This window comes from Bos indicus x Bos taurus, chromosome 3 (genome assembly GCF_003369695.1).
Source record: "Bos indicus x Bos taurus breed Angus x Brahman F1 hybrid chromosome 3, Bos_hybrid_MaternalHap_v2.0, whole genome shotgun sequence".
Classification (NCBI taxonomy): domain Eukaryota; kingdom Metazoa; phylum Chordata; class Mammalia; order Artiodactyla; family Bovidae; genus Bos; species Bos indicus x Bos taurus.
Genome location: NC_040078.1, coordinates 79348659 through 79375771, shown reverse-complemented (window position 1 = coordinate 79375771; position 27113 = coordinate 79348659). Strand labels below are relative to the sequence as shown.

The window sequence follows — 27113 nt, the reverse complement described above, 5'->3', positions numbered from 1 at the left end:
TAAAGAAGTAATGCGGCATTATTTCTGCTGCGAGTTCGCCTCCCCAGGTTTCTCACATGAGTGTGTTAGTGTGCCTCACCTTCCCAGAAGCATTCTCCGTGACTTACTGAGTTTCACAGCTGTTCATTGAGAGATCTCATCTGTCATTTTGAAACAAGTTAAATTCTTTCCTCTGATCTTTTTCTGTCTCTATTCCACCCACCCAGTGTTCTTCCACTCTCCCTCCTAGCTCTGTGTTCCCTCCTTGCCTTCTTTTCTTTGTTCCCATTCTTTCTCCCCTTCCTCTTCCCATCCTCTCTTCTTCCTTTCTCCCTTCCTGATTCCTTTGTGCCTTTGTAACATAATGCAGAGGTTAAGAATAACTTTGGAGTCACATGGTCTGTATTATAATCCTAGAGCACCTACGGACTGTGCTCTAGTTTGTGAAACTCTGAGGTAACTGTTTAGCTTCTTCAAACCTCAGTTTGAAGGAATAATAATAATACTCACCTCATAGGGATCTTGACAATATTTATACATTAATATATGCAAAGCACTTAGAACAGAGCATGGCACATGTTAACTACACAGTATTAACTCAGTGTTAGCTTGTTGTTGTTCTCATTGAAGATGGGTGGGCTCTTTCTAAAATATGCAAAGAAATTATGCTACTTATCATTTAATTTTAGACCTAAAAGATTTATTTTGATATTGAAAAAAAATTATGAAATGACATGTAGAGTCTATAACCAAGGTTCAGGTAATGAAAACCATGGATTATTGGAGGCTGACTGATAAATAGGTTAATTTTACAAGTATAATCAACATTAGATCACTTTTAGGAGAATACAGCTGTATTGTAGATACCTTCTTCTAGTCTCTTGAGAAAGAGAAACTTTTCTGTCATATGACATATTTTATGCATAAGGCCTGAGGGCTTTTGGGTTTCTTTGGGATTTTCCAAGAGCCATATGATTTGACCATTTATCCAATTTCTCTTTTCTTTTTTCCTTATGGGAATAGCCAGCCTATCATACCTTGACGTTTGAAAAGGTCAGTATTTTTCCACATGCTAGTAAGCATGTTCTACTTAAAATATGTGGAATAATGAAGTTCTGAGACATCTTTGTTAGGACAGTGATTTTTAGCAAAAGAAAAATATCACAACTTAAGCTTGTTCTAGTAAGTGTGGATTCAACAGGTATGATCATTGAAATCCTAATAGATTTGACAAGAAAGTGTACGAATGTAACATTCTTGATGCCATTTTGAAGGCTTTCCCTCTAGAGTACCTTTGTATATCTGTGTACCTTGCTTCCTGAAATATTTATGTTCATCGACCTTTTCAGATTCTGATTTTTCAAGTGAAGTGTAGAATATGAGTGGGAGTGCAGCCTGCCTTCCTTCCTTCCTCTCTTCTTCTCTCCCTCCCATTTCTTCTTTCCATCTTGTATTGATTTTTCTTTTTCAAAAGCTCTAATATCATTCTATTTCTTTTAAATTTGTAAAGTGAAGTGAAAGTCGCTAAGTTGTGTCTGACTCTTTGCGACCCCATGGACTACAGTTCATAGAATTCCCCAGGCTAGAATACTGGAGTGGGTAATCTTTTCCTTCTCCAGGGAATCTTCCCAACCCAGGGATCGAACCCTGGTCTCCTGCATTGCAGGCAGATTCTTTACCAGCTGAGCCACAAGGGAAGCCCAAGAATACTGGAGTGGATAGCCTATCCCTTCTCTAGCAGATCTTCCCAGCCCAGGAATTGAACCAGGGTCTCCTGCATTGCAGGTGGATTCTTTAACAACCGAGCTATCAGGGAAGTCCAGAACTTTTAAATGTTGCCATTAAATAATTATCACAGAGACTTTGCCCTCTGCTCACTGTCACTTCATCAAATAAAACATATTAGTTGTATTTATATGTGAAAGTGAAAAGTGAAAGTGTTAGTCATTAAGTTGTGTCCAAATCTTACAGACCTTATGGACTGTAGCCCACCAGGCTTCTCTGTCTATGGAATTCTCCAGGCAAGAGTACTGGAGTGTGTTGCCATGCCCTCCTCCAGGGAATCTTCCTGAACCTAGAGATTGAACCCATGCCTCCTGCTTGGCAGGCAGATTCTTTACCATCTGAGTGCTCAGGGAAGCACAGTCTATTAAATTGTGAGTGCCTTTGTGTGCTAGTTGCTCTGTTGTGTCTGACTTTTTGCAACCCCATGGATTGTAGCCTTCTAGGCTCCTCTGTCCATGGGATTCTCCAGGCAGGAATACTGGAGTGGTTTGCCATCACCTTTCACAGTACCTGGAAGTCACAGGGACATGTGATCATGAGTGATCCCTTGGCCTGGCTGTGGCTTTGTTACTTAACTTGTACACTTGGATAATGATTCTCACCCTCTGTCTACCTCACCAGGTCATCATATCGTTACAACAGTAACAACAACATGACTTATGCTCAGCTCCTAAACATTTTTAAAATGTTTCCTTGTACAAAGTGATGAATGTGAAAGCCCTTTGAAATATAAGATGCAAATCAAATGCAAGGTCTTGTTTTCATTAATAAGTTTAAGGCAAACTGTTCTATACAGAAAGAAGTCTGTGTGATGCCATTAAGCATTTAATTTTATTTATCAAATTATGGATTCATCCCATGAGAGGTGATGTGTGAAGCAGCATGTGTGAAGTAGGATTAGCATAATGCATAAATGTTGTTCCAGGAGAGTTGGGAAGGCATCAAAAATGCCTACTTTTGCCATAACTTGAAATAGAAAAATGATCATGCTTCTTGGTTAGTTCTGAAGAGCTAACAGATTGACAGTCATATGAAAAAGATCTAATTTTATACTGATGCAGTTTAGATAAAATATATAAGTGTTCTGGTGTTAGAACATGTGTACTTGCTTTAAGTTTTATTCAGTTAGACATTTTGTGTACCTATGAGTACAGTACTCCTATTTCAATGATATTCAAGTAGATGTTAGAGTGATGGAAAGTATTATTGTTGTAAATAACTTTAGGAATCACCTAATCAGTTTATTTATGGGGAAACTGAAAGCTGGAAAGGAAATTAATTTGCTATGTCCACATAGCTTTTCAATGGCTGAGCCAGACTCTTTTTATATATTACCCCTTTACTTTGCCTGTAATAATTACAATTATGACCAATTTAAGCTTCCTGAGGGCAGGTATTTTGGCCCATCCATCCATCCATCCATCTATCTGTCTGTCAAGAATTTATACACAGTAAAATGAAAACCCATATGCATTAACACTGCGTTATAACCTAAATAGTATATTGAAAAGCAGAGATATTACTTTGCCAACAAAGGTCCATCTAGTCAAGACTATGGTTTTTACAGTGGTCATGTATGGATGTGAGAGTTGGACTGTGAAGAAAGGTGAGCGCCGAAGAATTGATACTTTTGAACTGTAGTGTGGGAGAAGACTCTTGAGAGTCCCTTGGACTGCAAGGAGATCCAACCAGTCCATCCTAGAGGAGATCAGTCCTGGGTGTTCATTGGAAGGACTGATGCTGAAGCTGAAACTCCAATACTTTGGCCACCTGATGCGAAGAGTTGACTTATTGGAAAAGACTGTAATGCTGGGAGGGATTGGGGGCAGGAGGAGAAGGGGACGACAAAGAATGAGATGGCTGGATGGCATCACCAACTCGATGGACATGAGTTTGAGTGAGCTCCGGGAGTTGGTGATGGACAGGGAGGCCTGGCGTGCTGTGATTCATGGGGTCACAAAGAGTCGGACACGACTGAGCGACTGAACTGAACTGAACTGAACTGAAGTATTGGAGATACAGTGGTAAATCAGATGAGGGGACTGATCCCAAGGAGTTTGTAGTCTTAGAGGAAAGAGAAAGGGAGAGAGGTTGAGGGTGGGGAAGAATGTCCACAATTGAAATACAATGTAAAAAGTCTAGCAAATCTCAGAGCCACTAACTGAGAATGAAGAAAAAGGTGAATAACTGCTCTGCAGAACAAATCAAAAAAAGATTTCTAGAAGAGATATTTGAGTTGGGTTGTGAAATATGATCAGTTCCTTACTCAGCAAAATATCTTCAATTTCTTGAATACATAATTGAATAATCGAGACTTGATAATTCTCTAATATGCCTCTGCTGTTACTAACATCAAATACAAATAGTTTCCGAGATTGAAGCTTTCTATATAGTATTTGCTTTATGGACCCTTTATTTTTTTTTAGTTTTCTTGGCCCATGATAACATTTCTTCATACCAACCCCACCTTATTAAGATAACAACTTTAGTCTTCTAAAACTTAAGTTGTTTCAGAAGACCTAGGACAAAGCAATAAAATGTTCGTTTATTTGCAAAACAACCCAAAATAAAAACAAAGAACTGTCCTTATAACTCCCTTTTACAGAAGAATTCCAACGAATGCACATAGAAAGAATGAGAGAAACAGAAAGGCACCATTAAAACATCGCAGTAATAGCTGTAGGCAAGATCCACCAATAGACACTAAAACTGTTGTTTAGTTGCTAAGTCCTGTCCAATTCTCTTGTGACCCCATGGACTGTAGCCCACCACACGCCTCTGTCCATGGTATTTCTCAGGCAAGAATACTGGAGTCGGTTGCCTTTTCTTCCTCCAGAGAATCTTCGTGACCCAGGGATCGAACCTGCTTCTTCTGCACTAACAGGCGAATTCTTTACTGCACCACCCGGGAAACCCAAAGGATGACGGGTACTCAGCAACTCTCTACTACTTTGCCACTTTCCTATAAGTTTAAATTTATTTCAAAGTTAAAGCTTTAAAGATAATTCTGTCTATACATTGTGGACACTTCTAAGTGATTTGAACTTTGAAGACAGGGTAAAATGTTGAAAGTCATTTCATTAAAGAAAATGTCAAAACACTAAGAAAGGAGGCATTTCTGTAGCATTTGTTTCTAGAGTTTAAATTAATTATAGAATTTAACTAAAGTATACGATCACTTTTATTAATCGTTTGAGCCTGAGAAATATCAGAATTAGTCATAACTTCCCCATATTTTGATTTTTACACTGCAAATAGTATATAATACAAAAAAAGAAAGTCTGTGAGTTCTCAAGTATATCCAGAAGGTTGATTCTGTAAAAAAAGAAAAAGACTGCAGAAAGACAAATAGTATATGATATCACTTATATGTGGACTATAAAGTAATGATTCAAATAGTTTATTTACAAAATAGAAATAGACATAGGAAACAAACTTATGGTTACCAAAGGGGAAAGTGATAGAGGGATCAATTTGAAATTTGTAATTAATAGATATATACCGCTGTATATAAAATAAACAAGGACCTAGTGTATAGCACAGGGAAACATTTTTAATATCTTGCAATAACCTATAATGGAAAAGAATCTGAAAAAAAGAATACATACATATAAATGTATATATACAAATATAAATGTGTATATAATTCATGTATGTGTATATGTAATGTGTATACATATATGTACGTATATATGTAAAGCTGAATCACTTTGCTGTGTACCTAAAATACTCTAAATCAACTATAATTCAATATAAAAGTTTTAAATAAATAAAAACTATATGCATGGGGGAATAAAAGCAAAGGATCTAAACCCCCCCTTCCCTGCACCCTTTACCAAAGAAAACAGATTTTGTTTCCCTATAGAAAACATTTTGATTTGAGATTATTGGCTGATCGTCACAGTATTGACTTCCTCATGATGAAACTTTCTAATAATATTGTGTTACTCAAATTGTGTCTTTCTTAGGTTTTTCTTTTTGACCATCATCTGATGATTTGAACTGAGGGGTTTTCTAAGCTATTGAAGTATGAGTCCTTAGGTAATTCTATTTCAGTGTTTAGAATTCCAGATGTCTGTCTATACTTTTCAAACATGTAAAGGTTTATTTGTTTGACCTTAACTGAGCTAACTGGGTTTTATTGTACATTACTTCTAATAATATCATGTGTTTGAAAATTCCCCTAGTTTAAAACAGGTAGATTCTGGGCCTAATTACTAAATTTTCATTGCTTGAATTTCTGTGCAATGAAGGTGAAAGGGTTTGTTTCCAAGGAAACAAATGCACTCCATTTTCGTCATGTAAAATGTTTTCTGCAAGAAAATTCCATAATCAGTCTCCAGGGAGATACCATGTCATAAGATAGCTCTCACTGGAGATTTCTCCAAAGAAACATTTTATTTTTGTTCCCTTGAAAATCAGCCTGTATTAGTGTAATTGAGAATGTATTGGATTTCAAAAAAAAATTAACAACAGAACCATTGTTATCACCTTATTAGAGTCATAAAATGTACAGTTCCAGGAGAATGTGATTTTCCTCTGGCCATTAAGTTTCATTTATATTGGAGTCTAAAAAGCATGTATTTGAGATGTTCGCTTGAGAAGAAGCAGCCTCTTCAAAGGATATTTCTCACACTGAGGGCTAAGGAAGAACTTCACTCTTTATCAATTATTAGTCGAGGTTAAAAGTGACTGCTTTTTCTTAAGAAATTTGAAAACCATGTAAGTAGCTTGACTTCGTGTACTCTAATGGTTGAACAACAAGTAAAACTCTGAAGGAAGCAGATTCAGCTCACAAAGGTCCAAGGCTTTGTTCTGACGCATTTCTGGCGGCGGTCGTTTGTCTTGCCCACGTGAGTACCTGCATTCAGTGACACTATTACTCATCTTGCAGTGTGGACTTGGTGTAGAATAAGTAGCACAAAAATGTTTCATGATGGAATGAAAGAAGTAACTAATTATACAGTGAGAAGGCAAGTGTTTGAGGGAGACAATAAAATCACTGAGATATTCAGGGTGGACCTGGCATAATGGTCAAAATTAGAAGCCATAGCCCTGTTCCTTACAAACCCTCAGCAAGTCACTTAAACCTCTCTGTAAATGTGGGAATAAGTATTTATCTCACACAATTATTAATTAATATGTTTTTAAAATATATTCATTATTGGAATGTCTTTAAAATATGGGATCTATTCCATGAAGAGGAGTGTAAATTCTTACTTTGTAAAAGAAATAACTGCATAACATGACTTTCTCTTGATTCAGATGTGTAACATTTGCTTCTATGGCAAATTTCATATATGGGCCTGCTGAAATGAAATAATTAGAAAATATTGCCCTGTGAGGCTAGCCTGAGAACCTAAAAAATAGAATTGATTTTTGAAAAATTCTATAAATGATTAGACTTCAGTCAGCCTCACCATGATGCTAAAAATCCCCCAAATTCTGTTTTCAAAGGTTCAACATGCTGTCTAACTTAATCTACTTAGTCCAGTCCTTTCTATAACTTAGAAATGCAGCTGGTCAATCAAATAAAATGGGAAAATGAATCAGTTTGTAAAATGGGGACGGATCCTTCATGGTAGATGCAACAAAACCTCTCTGAAAAGTTGTCTTTGTAGTCACATATTTTATGGAGGAGAGACATAGGTCATAGACAATAGCACATGCTGCTGCTGCTGCTAAGTTGCTTCAGTTGTGTCCGACTCTGTGCAACCCCATAGACGGAAGCCCACCAGGCTCCCCCGTCCCTGGGATTCTCCAGGAAAAAACACTGGAGTGGGTTGCCGTTTCCTTCTCCAATGCATGAAAGTGAAAAGTGAAAGCAAAGTCACTCAGTCGTGTCCGACTCTTCACAACCCCATGGACTGCAGCCTACCAGGCTCCTCCGTCCATGGAATTTTCCATGCAAGAGTACTGGAGTGGGGTGCCATTGCCTTCTCCGAATAGCACATGGGAAATAGCAAATATAACAAAATGTGGCATCAGTAAAATATTTATTCATTTTTCTTTGTTCATTCATATGGCAAATTTTTATTGTCATTTAAGTGTCTGGGACTAGGCTAAAGATGCTTTCAACACACGAGATTTCATTTGGTATCACATGAATTCTGGCAAAGAAATATGACTAACCCCACATAGTTAATGCTGTGGGGCACCATCCAGACATCTTTAAGGGCCAAAGCACTCATTCCCCCAGCTGACCCCAAGCATTAGCAGTTGAAGCTTCTTGCCTGACTCTCTGTCAGGAGTTGCTATCAACCAAAGACAGGCCCTTGTCCAGGTTACGCTTCCTCCTATCGGCAGCCTGTATCCAGTGACTGATACGGATTATCAAGATCCAATACCTAGTCTCAACATCACTGAAAGGGCATCTCAGCTCCAAGGCATCAGTAGGCTCAGCTGAGGCCTCTGTTTGTAGCATCACAGTTCATCTACTCTGCCCAGTCCTTTTTCTCCACCCCTTATTGTGTGATGTTCTCAAAAGCATCGGCCCACAAATCTTGTGCATACAAATCATAAAAACTCAAAATCTATTAGAAATAATCCCCTTTTGGGTCTATTTGGTCAAAGGTCCATATAGTCAAAGCTATGGTTTTTCCAGTAGTCATGTATGGATATGAGAGTTGGACCATAAAGAAAGCTGAGTGTCGAAGAATTGATACTTTTGAACTGCGGTGTTGGAGAAGACTCTTGAGAATCCTTTGAACTACAAGGAGATTGATTAAACCAGTCAATCCTAAAGGAAATCATTGCTGAATATTCATGGGAAGGACTAATGCTGATGCTGAAGCTCCAATACTTTGGCCACCTGATGCAAAGAACTGATCATTAGAGAAGATCCTGATGCTGAGAAAGATTGAAGGCAGGAGGAGAAAGGAGAAACACAGGATGAGATGGTTGATGGCATCACCAACTCGATGGACATGAGTCTGAGTAAGCTCTAGGTGTTGGTGATGGAAAGGGAAGTCTGGCGAGCTGCAGTCCATGGGGTCACAAAGAGTCGGACACGACTGAGTGACGGAACTGAACTGAGGTTTGTTTAATTTCTCAGTCCCAGACTGGCAGTATGATGCTTTCTGAATTGGTCTAAAGGGTTGTGCAGTACTAATTCTGAGGGCAGAGGGATATGTTGAAATGTCACCATTAGCAGGAAGAGGACAGGAGCTGCTGCTGCTGCTGCTGCTAAGTTGCTTCAGTCGTGTCCAACTCTGTGCAACCCCATTGACGGAAGCCCACCAGGCTCCCACATCCCTGGGATTCTCCAGGCAAGAACACTGGAGTGGGTTGCCATTTCCTTCTCCAATGCATGAAAGTGAAGAGTGAAAGTGGAGTCGCTCAGTCGTGTCCGACTCTAGCGACCCCGTGGACTGCAGCCTACCAGGCTCCTCCGTCCATGGGATTTTCCAGGCAAAAGTACTGGAGTGGGTTGCCATTGCCTTCTCCGAGGACAGGAGCTAGTGGACAGATAAAACTTGGTGAAAATATTGCCAACTGGAGGCAAGCATTTACTTCCTTTGTTCTACGGGGACCTTTTTAATAAGTCAATTCCACTTCGTAGATATGCATTTAACTTTATTGTTTTCAATATGACACCAAAAATTGAATAGTCAAAATGAGGAGCTGTAAACAACATAAAATATTTATGGGAAATCATGTTTTTTTAAAAAAGAAGCTGTTAGTAATATAGAAAACAGATTCTGAATTTAGAATAGGTATGGATATGAGAAAAAAAAATCAGCATTTATATTAAACAATAATTATATTGTTTAATGGACTTCCCTGGTGGCTCAGACGGTTTAATATAACAATAAAAAAATGCCTATGAAAATTCAAAATCAAACTTTATGCCACTATTAACCTCTAGTATTTTGCGAATCCCAAATATTTATTAATACCCAAGGAAAGGATGATGATTTAACATTTTGAATTTTTCTGATAATAATAACAAATTAATTCAGTTAAGAAATATTTATTGAGTGCCTGCTGTGTGCCACACACTGTTCTGAATAGTGAATGGGGGGCATGGTCCTTGTCATATCATGTTACCTTATTCCAGGGGTACATAGACAGCCAACACTTTACCTTACACCAAGGGTACACAGACAGCCAACACCTTACATTATACTAGGGGTACATAGACAGCCAGTAACTTGCTTTATACTAGGAGTAGACAGCCAACACCTTGCCTTATACCAGGGACACACAGACAGCCAATAAGTAAATAAACAAACATGTAACCTATGTTAATCTGTGAGCTGACATCTCAATGGTTAAGGGTCAGCCACTTCATATCTGTGAAAAGGACCTTCAGGCAAAAGACCCATGCAGAACACTATGAGGGAATGAAGGGAACTTTGAAAGAAGGGCAGGATGGCTGGAGCAGAGCAACAGATGTGGAGAATGTAGAAGAAGCTCCAGGATTAGGTGAGGGCCAGGTTACAAGTGGATCATGAAAGAGAGTTTCAATTTTAATCTAAGTGTGATAATTCATTAGCATATTTTAAACAATGGAGTATGACCTTACTTGTATCTTTATGAGATTGTTCCACCTTGGAGTGGCCCTGAAAAATGTGGGCTCTTTGAATAGCCCCTAAAGCATTAATTAGTGCCACAGGTGAAAGAAGAGATGGTGAGGAAGCAGTCAGTACAGTGAGTGGGGAGATGAGACCCAACCTATTTCAAATTCCAGCTCCAATTCTTCCATACCAGAAGTTATCCTCTGAGTCCCGGTTTCCCCATATGTGAAAGAATGAAATGACTCATGTGTGGTGCCTCACATAGGGTAGATGTTTCATATTTGTAACAGAGACGAATGCAGAGCATAGCACTGAATGAATACTGATGTAACTATGCTGGCTTTTCTCTGATCTTTTTGTTGTTCTAAAAAGGCCTAGACATAAACTCTGACCTTTATTAAAGAGAAAAACAATTGTTTTATTGGCCTTTTGGCTTCAAAGAGAGTTGGAAGTGAAAGGCTGCTGAGTCTACGAGACTGGAATGTTTCTGTTTTTCTCATTGCCTTGAAATCCTATACCTCCAGCTGAATGTTTTTGTTGTCTCCAGGTCACGAAACCCTAGATAGCAGCCTGGGCTGACACGAGTGATGTAGGCTGTGTGTGCATTTGCATTTAATATTCCTCTTCTTTGCTTTAGAAATGATTCAAGAACAAAGCACCAGGGAAGACCTAAGTTGTCCAACTTTTTTAACAGGCTTTTCAGGATTAGGGTAATTCAGATACAACTCAGAAGCAGCAGCAGCAGCATGAAAATATTATGTTTGGAAAATCTACTTCTCTGAGTGGCAATTGGATGCAAAAGTTAATACAATCAGGGTTCTTTGCTTAGAGGGTATGCATCAAAGGCAAGGTGTTCCAGTGAGCCTTCTAATATTGCAGTTTGGTGATTTTTAAAAATTTTATTTTATTGAAGTATAGTTGATTTACAATGTTGTATTAATTTCTTCTGTGGAGCAAAGCGATTAAATTATTCATGTGCGTGTGTGCTAAGTTGCTTTAGTCGTGTCTGACTCTTTGCGACCCCATGGACTGTAGCCTGCCAGGCTCCTCTGTGGAATTTTCCAGGCAAGAATTCTGGAGTGGGTTGCCATTTCCTTCTCCAGTTGACTATAGGGCAACCTTGTCTTTGGCCACTGGACCCTGCAGATTGGCTTGACCATGTAAAGAAGCCTATTGTCCCTGTCCTCATGGTTTGTTTAGGTCTGGCATTCTTTTGTTGCTTCCTTGCCATGCATGTGGCCCAGGAATCTTAAGCAAGTTTTCCTCTGATCCTGTGTACATAGAAACCCCAGGAAGCCATCTACCTCCTGGGGTCTTGCCACCTTCCTGGTGATACTACTGAAGAACAGAGCTCAGGACTTCTGTCCTCTCAGGAATCTGGCCTCAGGTGGTGAGGAGAGCTGGTAGCTAGGGTTGAGCCCCTCTCTGTGTTCCCATTATCTACTGTCCTAAAAGCATTCTGCCTTTCCTTATTTCTCCCTTGAGACAGTGAGCTCAGAGCCTACCTCTTAATTCAATGATTTTAGAGAACAGGGAAAAGGCAGGGAGGGAAAAGCGTAGGTTGTTGTCTCAAATATCATATAGACAAAACTGGAAAAAAAAGACTGCCATGAAAGAATAGAAATCTTTTCTAAGATGAGATAGAGATCCTGATGAATATGTTAAAACCAAAAGAACAGCTTTTTTATTGTGCCAGAATCATGCTGGCTTCCTACAGAAAACATACTCTGATTCAGCCTGAGAAACAATTGTGTCTCCAGTGGAGAGTTACAGAGTTGGCACTGTGGAGTCACTTTGGATAATTCAATGTTCTGATGCTGGGAAAGACTGAGGGCAGGAGGAGAAGGGGACGACAGAGGATGAGATGGTTGGATGGCATCACCGACTTAATGGACATGGGTTTGGGTGGGCTCCGGGAGTTGGTGATGGACAGGGAGGCCTGGCGTGCTGCGGTCCATGGGGTCGCAAAGAGTCGGAGACGACTGAGCGACTGAACTGAACTGAACTGAAGTCATTATGTGGTAGTTTAAAAACTTCTTTATTTAATAATAGGATGCGCTAAGATACAAGTGGTATAGAAATGGTCCAATGGTCCTTTACCTCATCTCTTCACACTCAAACAACCCTAGTTTCTTTTATTTTTATTATGATTTGATTCTTTTCTTTTTGGTATTTCAGAGCTGGAGAAAAAGCCTGTTAACAGTATCAGAGACTTCATGCCTTATTTCACATACGTATTTAGATTCAGCACTCAAAGATGCCATTGTGGTAGAGTGGGCTAAACATGGATCCTAGCCCTAAAATACACAGATACATGTCTCTTGCTACACTTAACGCCCTTGGTTGTCATTAGCAGGTTCCCTGTGCTATCTAAGGCTCATAAAATAGGAATTTAAATATTTACTTCATAATTATATTCTGTAAGCTGAAGCTCCAATACTTTGGCTACCTGATGTAAAGAGCCAACTTATTGGAAAAGACCCTGATCCTGGGAAAGAGTGAAGGCAAAAGGAGATGGGAGCAGCAGAGGATGAGATAGTTAGATAGTATCACTGACTCAGTGGGCATGAATTTAAACAAACTCCAGGAGATAATGAAGGACAGAGGAGCCTAGTGTGCTATGGTCCATGGGGTCACAAAGAGTTGAACATGACTTAGTGACTGAGCAACAACAACAAATTTTGTTCTGAGAGTCAAATGAAATAGTATGGTGAAAGGAGGTAAAAAATTTTATACAATTTCTTCCTTTTTTTCAAAAGTGTTTGTTACATGTGTGCCACGTGCCAAAAACTTTGCTTGTAGCTATCCAGATAAAATACAATAAGTTCCCTCCAGAAATATAATATGATAAAGTAGAATGATAAATAGATAATATATGATAATAGATAGATAATAGATAAATAAAATAAAATAAATAAAATAAAAATAAAAAAAATAGATAATAGATAAATAGATAATAAATAAATGATAAATAAATACTGCCTTACGCTGTATCTGCAGATACAGAACCATGTTACATCATGTATAAGAGAGGTAACTACATAGTCTGTATAAGGAAAAATAATGCTAGAATGGGCTTTCTGAAGGAATTGATACCGAAATTGGGTCTTAGAGGACGAAGAGTTTGATGGTATGAGGAGGATTGGTGAGAAAAACATTCCACTGTATCAGTAACAGAACAGGACAGTAAAGCAGCAAATGCCCAGGCATTGATGTGTGTTGGTAGAAGCAGAGGATTCAGACATATCAGTATGGCTAAGCATACAATTTAAAGCAAAATGTAACTAGAGATGAAAATGGAGAAATAGTTAAGGGCCAGAATACTCTGATAAGAGAATTTTTCAGGTGATGAGAAATCACCAAAAGGTCATCAATACCATCAGATTTTGATTTTAAATAGATAACCACAATGCAGGGTTTCATTGAATCAGCTGGAGATGAACATATCAAGACCATAGTCAAAGAAGTTAGTCCAGTAGTCCAATGAAAACAGGGATGAAGAAGACTTGAGCTAGCACAATGGCATTGAGAATAGAGTTTTAAGAATAGAGCAATGCTTAGAAATTGATTTGGCTGTTGGGGATATTGACATAAATAAGGAAATCAAAGATGGAAATCAAGGTTGATCCCATCTGAGAAAAATAGAGGTAAAAATAAGTTTAGTCAAGGAAGAGTTTAGTTTGAACGTGTATTACTTAAGGCATCTAGGTGAAGATGTGTGGTTGAATGTTAGAATTATGAACATGAAGCCCAGAGAAGAGTCTGGGCCAGTAATATAGATGTATTCATTATATTTAATAAATGCAACTTGAGAGACAGTAGTCATTGAGCTCTTTTGGTCACTTTTAGTTACCCAAGTCGGAGAAGGCAATGGCACCCCACTCCAGTACTCTTGCTTGGAAAATTCCATGGACGGAGGAGCCTGGAAGGCTGCAGTCCATGGGGTTGCTAAGAGTCGGACACGACTGAGCGACTTCACTTTCACTTTCACGCATTGGAGAAAGAAATGGCAACCCACTCCAGTGTTCTTGCCTGGAGAATCCCAGGGATGAGGGAGCCTGGCGGGCTGCTGTCTACGGGGTCACCACTGAAGTGACTTAGCATAGCATAGTTACCCAAGTAGTCTCATTTAGTAATGAACATATCTGATCTCATGTCATAGTTGAAATTTCAAATCTGCATTTTAAGTCAAAGCTCCTGCCTTACTGTATTGTGAGCAGACAATAGATGGAAGGAAGGAGAAAAATAAGGATCAGAAAGTCTCTCTTGAATAGCACCAGTATAATCTGGTTCAGTTCAGTTCAGTCACTCAGTCTTGTCCGACTCTTTGCAACCCCATGAACTGCAGCACACCAGGCCTCCCTGTCCAACATCAACTCCCAGAGCCCACACAAACTCATGTCCAGTGAGTTGGTGATGCCATCCAACCATCTCATCCTCTGTCGTCCCCTTCTCCTCCTGCCCTCAATCCTTCCCAGCATCAGGGTCTTTTCAAATGAGTCAGCTCTTTGCATCAGGTGGCCAAAGTATTGGAATTTCAGCTTCAACATCAGACCTTCCAATGAGCACCCAGGACTGATCTCCTTTAGGATGGACTGGTTGGATCTCCTTGTAGTCCAAGGGACTCTTAAGAGTCTACTCCGTACCACAGTTCAAAAGCATCAATTCTACTGCGCTCAGCTTTCTTCATAGTCCAACTCTCACATCCATACATGACCACTGGAAAAACCATAGCCTTGGCTAGACAAACCTTTGTTGGCAAAGTAATGTCTCTGCTTTTGAATATGCTCTCTAGGTTGGTCATAACTTTCCTTCCAAGGAGTAAGCATCTTTTAATTTCATGGTTGCAATCACCATCTGCAGTGATTTTGGAGCCCCCCAAAATAAAGTCTCTTACTGTTTCCACTGTTTCCCCATCTATTTGGCATAATCTGGTATCGGGTTGCTATGGTTGTTCCAGATGTTTCAAGGTGATTCTTTCCCTTTTGAGCACTTCCATGGATGCATTGGAGAGGTGTGTACTGAACTGTGCTGACTACACACACCAGCAGTTTGTCTCCTTTGACTCATTATTTATCTCTCCTCCACGTCCTTACCCCTTTACTTTCAGTTTGTGAAGATACATTAGTACAACTCTAACCTGAGATGTGCTTTCCACTTTCAGTTTTGCTCAGGTACTATAGAACTTCACTTTAGAACATGGTACTAGTTGACATCTGTTGTCTTGGGGCCTCAATCAAAACCCAAGTCGATCGAATCCCACTTTCAGATCCTGTTTCAGAGGTGTGTGAATTGCTTCATTAGAAGTTATGACTGAAATGTTTAGACCCCCACCTCCCCTAGGAAAATGCTCATGTGAAAAGACAAGTGAATAGGGACAGATTGCTAGTGGAAACCATCATTCAGAAAGAGAGCTGAAGCAGAGAAGGAGAGAGACAGAAACAATAGTCATCAAGGTAAGAGAACCAGGAGAGGAAGGAGTCACAGAAATTGTAGACTGGGTTTCAAGAAGGAGGGCATACTCAGCATATCAGATACGTGTGAATAGATAAGAACTAGAATAAGAAACGAAGAAGGCAATGGCACCCCACTCCAGTACTCGTGCCTGGAAAAACCCCATGGATGGAAGAGCCTGGTGGGCTGCAGTCCATGTGGTCGCTAAGAGTCGGACATGACTGAGTGACTTCACTTTCACTTTTCACTTTCATGCATTGGAGAAGGAAATGGCAACCCACTCCAGTGTTCTTGCCTTGAGAATCCCAGGGATGGGGGAGCCTGGTGGGCTGCCGTCTATGAGGTCACACAGAGTCGGACACGACTGAAGCGACTTAGGAGTAGCAGCAGAATAAGAAAACGTTAGATGTAGCAATTAGGAGATCAGTCATTACCAAATCAAGCAAATACAGTAAAAGAAGGGGGAGGGGTAAAGCCTTTTGAGAAGTTTAGATGAAAGAGGAGAGATCTTAGATGTTAGCGGGAATGTGAGATTAATGATTTTGGAATGAGAGATTTAAGCAGGCTCATGGGCTGAGGGAAAACAGGCATTAGTGAGGGGTGATTAGAAGATACAGGGAAGAAAGAAGATAACTGCTGGTAAACGGTTAAACCTGATTACTTCTTTGTGTGCATTTTCATCACCTCATGGGGTGTAGGAAAGAAAGGACAGAAAGCTGTCCTATAGCCAAGGACAGCTATAGCACTAACAATATTGGCACTTTTACTAATACTCAGCACTAGCAAGTATCTGTTGAATTTAATTGATTAAAGAGAAATCATCAGGTACTTCAAGGGAACTTGTCTTTATTTGCATGTATATAAACCCTTAGACTCTGATACTAAATCCAAATTACCAGACCAGGCTTAATTTTCTTAAGTAAATTCCCTCTTAGGACCTTTACTTTATTTTACTGCTAACAAATCTAAGTTAGAATCTTCTCAGTGCATAGTAATATGTTATAATAACTTGAAAAAAAAAAGCAAGTTATTTATAAACAGAAACAGAATCACAGACTTACAAAACAAACATGATTCCACAGGGGAAAGTTTGGAGGGGAGGGATAAATTGGGAGTTTGGGATTGACATATACACACTACTAAATTTAAAATGGATAAATAACAAGGACCTACTGTATAGCACAGGGAGCTCTGCTTAATATTCTATAAGAACCTAAATGGGAAAAGAATTTGAAAAAGAATACATACATGTTTATGTATAACTGAATCACTCTGCTGTACACCTGAAATGAACACAGAATTGTTAATCAACTATCATCAGTTCAGTTCAGGCTCTCAGTCATGTCAACCTCTTTGCAACCCCATGGACTGCAGCAAGCCAGGCTTCCCTGTCCATCACCAACTCCTGGAGCTTACTCAAACTCATGTCCGTTGTGTTGGTGATGCCATCCAAGCATCTCATCCTCTATCGTCCCCTTCTGCTCCTGCCTTCAATTTTTCTCAGAATCAGGGTTTTTTCCATTGAATCGATTCCTAGTATCAGGTGGCCAAAGTATTGGAGTTTCAGCTTCAGCATCAGTCCTTCCAATGAATATCCAGGACCGATTTCCTTTAAGATGGACTGGTTGGGTCTCCTTGCAGTCCAAAGGACTCTCAAGAGTCTTCTCCAACACCACAGCTCAAAAGCATCAATTCTTCAGTGCTCAACTTTCTTTATAGTTCAACTATCACATCCATACATGACTACAAACTATAGCTTTGACTAGATGGACCATTTTTGTTAAAATAATGTCTCTGCATTTTAATATACTGTCTAGGTTGGTCATAGGTTTTCTTCCAAGGAGCAAGCATCTTTTAATTTCATGGCTGCAGTCACCATCTGTAGTGATTTTGCAGCCCCCCAAAATAAAGTCTCTCACTGTTTCCATTATTTCCCCATCTATTTGCCATGAAGTGATGGGACCAGATGCGATGATCTTAGTTTTCTGAATGTTGAGCTTTACGCCAACTTCTTCACTCTCCTCTTTCACTTTCATCAAGAGGCTCTTTAGTTCTTCTTCACTTTCTGCCATTAGCGTGGTGTCATCTGCATAGCTGAGGTTATTGACATTTCTCCTAGCCTCTTGATTCCAGCTTCTGCTGGTGAGTGATCACACTATTGTGATTATCTGGGTCATGAAGATCTTTTTTGGATAGTTCTTCTGTGTATTCTTGCCACCTCTTCTTAATATCTTCTGCTTCCGTTAGGCCCATACTGTTTCTGTCCTTTATTGTGCCCATCTTTGCATGAAATATTCCCTTGGTATCTCTCATTTTCTTGAAGAGATCTCTAGTCTTTCCCATTCTATTATTTTCCTCTATTTCTTTGCATTGATTACTGAGGAAGGCTTTCTTATCTCTCCTTGCTATTCTTTGGAATTCTGCATTCAAATGGGTATATCTTTCCTTTTCTCCTTTGCCTTTTGCTTCTTTTCTTTTCACAGCTATTTGTGGCCTCTTTAGACAGCCATTTTGCCTTTTTGCATTTATTTTTCTTGGGGATGTTCTTGACCACTGCCTCCTGTACAATGTCATAAACCTCCGTCCATAGTTCTGCAAGTACTCTATCAGATCTATTCCCTTTAATCTATTTGTCACTTCTACTTCCTTAATTATAAGGGATTTGATTTAGGTCAAACCTGAATGGTCTAGTGGTTTTCCCTACTTTCTTCTATTTAAGTCTAATTTAGCAATAAGGAGCTCATGATCTGAGCCACAGTCAGCTCCTAGTCTTGTTTTTGCTGACTGTATAGATAGAGCTTCTCCATCTTTGACTACAAAGAATATAATCAATCTGATTTATGTATTGACCATCTCATGATGTCCATGTGTAGAGTCTTCTCATGTGTTGTTGGAAGAGGTTGTTTACTATGACCAGTGCATTCTCTTGGCAAAACTCTATTAGCCTTTGCCCTGCTTCATTCTGTACTCCAAGGCCAAACTTGCCTATTACTCCAGCTATTTCTTGACTTCCTACTTTTGCATTCTACTCCCCTATAATGAAAAGGAAATATTTTGGGGGTGTTAGTTCTAGAAGGTCTTGTAGGTCTTCATAGAACCATTCAAATTCAGCCACTTCAGCATTACTGGTTGGGGCATAGACTTGGATTACTGTGATATTGAATGGTTTGCCTTGTTAACGAACAGAGATCATTCTGTCATTTTTGAGATTGCATCCCAAGTACTGCATTTTGGACTCTTATGTTGACTATAATGGCTACTCCATTTCTTCTAAGGGATTCTTGCCCACAGTAGTGGATATAATGGTCATCTGAGTTAAATTCACCCATTCTGGTACATTTTAGTTCCTAAATGTCCTAAAATGTCCTTGTCATTCCTAAAATGTCCACATTCACTCTTGCCATCTCCTGTTTGACCACTTCCAATTTGCCTTGATTCATGCATCTGAAATTCCAGGTTCCTCTGCAATATTGCCCTTACAGCATCAGACTTTACTTCCATCACCAGTCACATCCACACTGGGTGTTCTTTTGGCTTTGGCTCCGTCTCTTCATTCTTTCTGAAGTTATTTCTTCATTTTTTCTGCAGTAATCAGCTGCACTCCTATATAAAATAAAAATCTTCAAAAAGCAAGCAGGTGAGAGTCTTTATCCTTTTTTCTTCCAAGGAAGCTCTTTAACCACTGCTAAAAATTTACTGGATTTCTCATTAATTTATCCACATAGGTGTGGATAAACATGAATTATCCAAAGGTGTGTTGGGAGGGACAGTTTGTATCAGGATCCAGTGGGTCTGGGCACAACCTCTGCATTATGTTTTTATTGCTGATGTAATGAATTATCACAAATTGAGTGAGTTAGAGCAGCACTTATTATTTCAGAGTTTTGATATCAGAATCCCAAGTGCAGTTTGGTTGAACTGGCTCTACTGCTTAGACTCACAAGTTAGAATCAGTGTATCAGCATGACTGCTTTCCTTTTGGGGAGGGTGGGTCTGGGGCTGAAGTTCATGCAGATTCTTGGCAGAATCAGTTTCTTGTAGCTATGGTCCTTGTTTATTTGTGCCGAAATCGCTCAGTCATGTCCGACTCTTTGCGACCCCATGGACAGTAGCCTACCAGGCTCTGCCATCCATGGGATTTTCCAGGCAAGAATACTGGAGTGTGCTGCCATTTCCTTCTCCAGGGGATCTTCCCAACCCAGGGATTGAACCTGGGTCTCCTGCATTGCAGGCAGACGCTTTACCGTCTGAGCCACCAGGGAAGCCTGAAAGTCAGCCAGGAGCCTCTATTAATCCCTTAGTGGACATGTTGCACTCTCCCCTCCATTCTCAAACCAGCAAAACCTCATCCTTCTCACACTTTAAATCCCCCAGACTTTGCCTTCTGCTTTATCTCTCTCCTGCCTCCAGTAGAAGAGCATTCTCTGTTTTTAAGGACTCACCTTGATTAGATTAGGCTCACCATGATAATACAAGATCATCTTCCTACTTTAAAGTCCATAACTTTAATTATATCTATTATATCTTAATTATATTTTATCTAACATATCTAATTATTTTGTATCATTTGCCTTTTAACATAACATATTCACAAATTCTGGAGCATTTGGATATAGGCATCTTTGAAGGTCCTTCTTCCTTCTACACCCTCCCTCATGAAACAATAGGGCTTCTTACTCAGAACAGCCATTGAAGTGATTCTTTCTGTAAGAATACATATCTGCTCCAGGGCCAGATACTTACTGCCTTCCAGCTCTCGCTAGAAAAGCAGTGGACACATTATTGGGAAAAATAAGTTTTCATCAGGCATCCCATTGTGTGTATACTAGGTATAGGACTACTCTTGACCTGTATGAGACACTTAGTGTATTAATAAATGGTAGTTGGCGTGATACTGTTGACAGCAATGATCTGCCTCCATTTGACATAAGACTCAATGCTAGTGACTGAAGCAGATTCAAAGCAAATAAAACATAGCCTCTGCCTAGGAAAAATAACAGTTATACAGATACATATATGGAACAAATGAAATGGAAAATGCTTTGAGAAGAGGTGCTTCTTTTCCTCTTGATGATGTTCCTGATGCTCCTTTTAAACTGTTCTTGTTTGTTGTTGTTGTTGTTGAGTCACTAAGTCATGTCTCAGTCTTTGCGACCTTATGGAAACTCTTCTTACCCAGATAAAAAGTGATGTGAAGGGTGGAGAGCAATTGGTTAACATGCAATTTGTTCTGGCTGGTGCTCACACTCTGCAGAGCCAATCTGGTAAGCCCAGAAAGGCCAGCTAATTGACGAAATTCCCTCGGAGAGGGCCAGAAACTGGGAAAAGGTCAGCAAAGCTTCTCAGATTTAAAAATAGAGAGCCAGGAAACAAAAGATTCAATGCAACTTTTACAACTACAAATTAAATGCAAAGAATGACACATCATTACATAAGCAGCATAAAATATAATTTAAATGTCAAAAGAGCTGAAGCTTCTTTAATCATGTGAGGGAAAAAAATGGCAAAATGTGTTAAATGTCTCCATTTGTACTCTACAAAAAAAGTGAAAAGTAAAAATGGCATTGTTTTATAATGCAAAAATTAAAAAATCAGTTGTGTTTTTTTTACTGTTTATAGGAATCTTTATGTTTATTTTGTCCAACTTTAAAGATATCTATCTTTTAAAAGTTCTTTTGACTTTCAGGAACTGTGGATATATTTGAATACAGGGAGGTATCATTCAGCTTATGACAGTGCTTGAATGTGATATGTGTGCTTATTAAAGCTAGAGTTAAGTCTTAGATATGTGAAGGGTACATTTTCATTGGAAGGAGTAGGCGTATTACAGATTGCTCTTGCTCTACTACTTGGAATATGATTTCACATACATTTTGCTCTCTTGAAAATTAGCTTTGTGGCAGTTGGTTTCCCTACTTCTGCCACCCACTTACATTTTAGATCTCTGTTTTGAAGCTTGTGAGATATATTTAAAAACATCATATTAACGTTTTAGGTCTCTGTCTGGATACAGTGGTTTCACATATGCTGTTCTTCAACAGATGCAGAATTTTACTAGCTTTTGGTTGTCAAAGATGTCAATCCAATCAAAGTTAAATATGTACCACATATGTGTATGTGTTTGTGTGTGCGAGTGTGCTATAATTTAGGAATTTTACTCTTCATTCATTTCAGCTCTGTCGTTCAGTCATGTCCGACTCTTTGCGACCCCATGGACTGCAGCATACCAGGCCTCCCTGTCTTTCACCAACTCCCGGAGTTTACTCAAACTCATCTCCATTGAGTCGGTGATGCCATCCAACCACTTCATCCTCCGTTGACCCTTTCTCCTCCTGCCTTTAATCTTTTCCAACATCAGGGTCTTTTCCAGAGAGTCAGTTCTTCCCATCAGGTGGCCAAAGTATTGGAGTTTCAGCATCAATCCTTACAATGAGTATTCAGGACTGATTTCTTTTAGGATGGACTGGTTGGATCTCCTTGCAGTCCAAGGGACTCTCAAGACTCTTCTCCAACACCACAGTTCAAAAGCATCTTCATTCATTTAGTAAACATTTATTAAGCTCCTACTGTGTTCTTTTTAGTGACCTGAGCACTGAGAATGCTAAGGTTTATTAAGACACAAGATCCTGGTCTTGAACACTCAGAACTCAGGTTGAGAGAAACTTGGAATAGTGTATTGTGGTAAATGCTGTCCTGCTGCTGCTGCTGCTGAGTCGCTTCAGTTGTGTCCAACTCTGTGTGACCCCATGGACGGCAGCCCACCAGGCTTCACTGTCCCTGGGATTCTCCAGGCAAGAACACTGGCATGGGTTGCCATTTCCTTCTCCAATGCATGCAAGTGAAAAGTGAAAGTGAAGTCATTCAGTTGTGTCTGACTCTGTGTGACCCCATGGACTGCAGCCCACCAGGCTCCTCTGTCCATGGGACTTTCCAGGCAAGAGTACTGGCGTAGGGTGCCATTGCCTTCTCCAGTGCTGTCCTAGCAGCCAGTACTGCATGCAGAGAGCTTTGGGAATACACAGGAGAGAAACCTACCCTGAACCACGGCAGAAAGATTTGAGCCAGGGTTCCTGGAGATAACTTTATTTTAGTGAACCAGTCTTTAGAAGTAATTTCTTTTTTTAGGTCTCTGATATTTTCAATATCTTATTCCCCAGTTTATTGGAGGATGAGATATAAGGGAAAGGAGATTGAGTTAGGAAGAAAAAGAGCTATCTCAGAAATCTGTGATTTGCCCTGGGATATAACTTCCATTACAGGTGACTGTTTTTGACTCTGGGTTTCTTAGAAGCAAGGAGTCATTCCCATGCTTATAGGAGAAATCACAACATAATATATAATTTTCTCTGGGTCTATGAGAGGAAAGGCATGAAGGACATCTTAAACATTGCCTCAGAGCAGCATTTCCTCAGCCAGTCTTGATTGATGATAAGGGACCACATGAACTTCCCTTCCAGGTCAGTCATTGCTCCAACTAGGAAAGCAACGCAAGATGTTATGCACCTGAGGTATCATGAAAATGAAACAATTCTATGTAACCTCTAAAAAAGTCAGTAAAAGATGGTGCTGTAAAAGATTCAGAGTCACCTCTGCCAGTTCACAAGTTGCTTCACAAGGCTCTCCCCCAAATTAGTCCAGGTCTTATACAGTCCTTTGCCAAGAATTTAGTATGGAAATATTTCTGATAAAGAAAACCTTAGGAAGAACTTGAATTTTATTGCAGTATGCCAACATACTCACAGTGTGTTTTTTTAAAACAGAAAACAACAATAGAAAGCAAGCGCAATAGAATTTATTTATAAGAACACCTGCTTTAAAAATAACCCTACTGTTCAGAAGGAACAGTTTCTGAACTGTTTTGTTTTTCTGCAAGGAAAAATCCACAAATGAATTGAAAATTACCAAGTTGCTGTTAGTTGTATGCACAAAATTGGCCTTGTGGGGCCGGCTGTATATTTCATTTGCAGTGTCAGGGTCATAATCCAATGTAATGATATTATAATATTGTAAGACACACACACACACACACACATATATATATATATATAATGTTACTAAAAAACCTGAAATGAGTTTTTGGCCAGCCCAATATATCTATCCTTCAAAATAGAAGGGCTAGAAGGAAGAAACATTTGAGGGTTGTCTTCAACATTCACATCAACCACCAGGAAAGATCTCTAAAGAAAACCTCCCAGCATCAGGGAGTGGATGAATAAGATGGAAAATAGCTGAGACAGAGAGAGAGTTCCCTTCAAATTTCATGCTTTGCATCTGTGTTATAGCAAGTATTTATAATGTAGATGCAGAGTGAGAATCTCAACACAGAAGCCAGATAGTAATTTAGAAAAAGAAGCACAGAAAATGCTTGAAAAACCAAGAAAAAAATCACATTAGTATGTTGTAGTTGTTGTTCAGTCGATCAGTCATGTCTGAGTCTTTGCCATATGGACTGCAGCATGCCAGACTTCCCTGTCCCTCCCCATCTCCCAGAGCTTGCTCAAAATTATATGCATTGAGTCGGTGATGCCATCCAACCATCTCATCCTCTGTTGTCCCCTTCTCCTGCCTTCAATCTTTCCAAGCATCAGGGTCTTTTCTAATGGGCCAGCCCTTTGTATCAGGTGGCCAAAATATTGGAGCTTCAGCTTCAGCATCAGTCCTTCCAATGAATATTAAGGGTTGACTTCCTTTAGGATTAACTGCTTTGATCTCTTTGCAATCCAAGAGACTCTCAAGAATCTTCTTCAGCACCACAATTTGAAAGCATCAGTTCTTCAATGTTCAGCCTGCTTTATGGTCCAACTCTCACATCCATGCATGACTACTGGAAAAAAACATAACTTTATACGGACCTTTTTTTGGCAAAATAATGCTTTTTAATACACCTTCGAGGTTTGTCATAGCTTTTTTCCCAAGGAGCCAGAATCTTTAAATTTCATGGCCACAGTCACCTTCTGCAGTGATTTTGTAGCCCAAGAAAAAAAAGTCTGTCACTGTTTCCATTGTTTCATCATCTATTTGCCACGAAGTAATGGCACTGGATGCCCTGAGTTTTTTTGAATGCTGAGTTTTAAGCCAGCTTTTTCACTCTCCTCTTTTACCTTCACAAAGAGGCTCTTGAGTTACTCTTCACTTTCTGCTATATGGATGGTATCATCTGCATATCTGAGGTTATTGCTATTTCTCCTGGCCATCTTGATTCCAGCTTGTGCTTCATCCAGCCTGGCATTTTGCATAATGTACTCTGCATGTAAGTTAAATAAGCAGGGTGACAATACATAGCTTTGACATACTCCTTTCCCAATTTTGAACCAGTCCATTGTTTCATGTTCAGTTCTAATTGTTGCTTCTTGACCTGCATGCACATTTCACAGGAGGCAGGTCAGGTGGTCTGGTATTCCCATCTCTTGAAGAATTTTCCACAGTTTATTGTGATCCACACTGTCAAAGGCTTTGGCATAGTCAATAACACAAAAGTAGATGTTTTTCTGGAACTCTCACTTTTTCGATGATCAAATGGATGTTGGCAATTTGATCTCTGGTTCCTCTGCCTTTTCTAAATCCAGCTTGAACATTTGGAATTTCACAGTTCATTTACTGTTGAAGCCTAGCTTGGAGGATTTGGGGCATGACTTTGCTAACATGTGAAATGAGTGCAATTGTGCGGTAGTTGGAGCATTCTTTGGCATTGCCTTTCTTTGGGATTGGAATGAAAACTGACCTTTTCCAGTCCTGTGGCCACTGCTGAGTTTTCCAAATGTGCTGGCATATTGAGTGCAGTACTTTCACAGCATCATCTTTCAGGATTTGAAATAGCTCAACTGGAATTCCATCACCTCCACTAGCTTTGTTCATAGTGCTGCTTCCTAAGGCCCATTTGACTTCACACTCCAGGATGTCTGGCTCTAGGTGACTGATCACACCATGTTATCCAGGTCATTAAGATTATTTTTGTATAGTTCTTTTGTGTATACTTGCCTCTTCTTAATACCTTCTGTTTCTATTAGTTCCATACTGTTTCTGTCCTTTATTGTGCCTATCTTTGCATGAAATGTCCCCTTGGTATCTCTCATTTTCTTGAAGAGATCTCTAGTCTTTCCCATTCTATTCGTTTCCTCTATTTCTTTGCATTGATCACTGAAGAAGGCTTTCTTATTTCTCCTTGCTAGTCTTTGGAACTGTGCATTAAGATGGGTATATCTTTCTTTTTTCCTTTGCCTTTTGGCTTTTCTTCTGTTCTCAGCTATTTGTAAGGTCTCATCAGCAACCATTCTGCCATTTTGCATTTTTTTTCTTGGCAATGGTTTTGACCACTTCCTCCTGTATAATGTTATGTACCTCTGTCCATAGTTCTTCAGGCAATCTTTCTATCAGATCTAATCCCTTGAATCTATTTGTCACTTCCACTGTATAATCATAAAGGATTTGATTTAGGGCATACCTGAATGGCCTAGTGGTTTTCCCTACTTTCTTCAATATAAGTCTGAATTTTGCATTAATGAGTTCATGATCTGAGCCACAGTCAGCTCCCTATCTTGTTTTTGCAGACTGCATAGAGCTTCTCCATCATCGGCTGCAAAGAATATAATCAGTCTGATTTCAGCATTGACCATCTGGTGATGTCCATGTGTAGAGTTGTCACTTGGAGGGTGTTTGCTCTGACCAGTGCTTTCTCTTGGCAAAACTCTGTTAGCCTTTGCCATGCTTCATTTTGTACTCCAAGGCCAAACTTACCCATTACTCCAGGTATCTCTTGACTCCCTACTTTTACATTCCAGCCCCCTCTGATGAAAAGGACATCTTTTTTTTACATTAGTATAAAATATACTTATTGAGGAGTTACTATTTTGCCAGACATTGAGCTGCAATAAAATATAAGGCACAGCCTTTATCTTCAAGATTTTGCCTTCCAATGAGGGAAAGTGGTCCATCTACGACTAATTATATGCTAATACGGTCTAACCCATTAGTACACTAAAATGTTGATTAATTCTCATCAGGAGAAGTAAGAAAGCATCACTGAGTAGAAACATTTGAGTAGAGCCTTGACAAATATGGTGGATATCAACAGGCAGAGAAGAAAATAGTGGCAATAATAGGTCCAGATCCAGCATTAGATCTGGAATCCAAGATAACATTCTGAGCATGGTCAAAACATTAAGAAGTGAGATAGGATAATGAGACTAACAAGAATGGTGAATTGGAACAGGACAATGTAGTCAGAAGACCCTTGACACTCTGCCAGCCAGGGTGCTTCTAAGATAGATGGTAGTATAGATACTGCTAGGTGTCCAACTTGTATCCATCCCCTTTTTTCTCCTTGTTAATAGGGACCTAATTCTAATTTAGGAGGCAAAGTTCTGCATAAAATACCTT

At 39.5% G+C, this 27113-nt stretch overlaps 1 protein-coding gene and 1 non-coding gene across 3 annotated transcripts in view; one reads left to right on the top strand and one right to left on the bottom strand.

The window, feature by feature from the left end:
- PDE4B (phosphodiesterase 4B) overlaps positions 1-27113 on the top strand; it is a 538741-nt gene that overhangs the window by 251158 nt on the left and 260470 nt on the right. The window lies entirely within an intron of this gene.
- Positions 19928-19999, bottom strand: TRNAC-GCA. The gene has a single exon. It is a non-coding gene; the product is annotated as a tRNA-Cys (tRNA).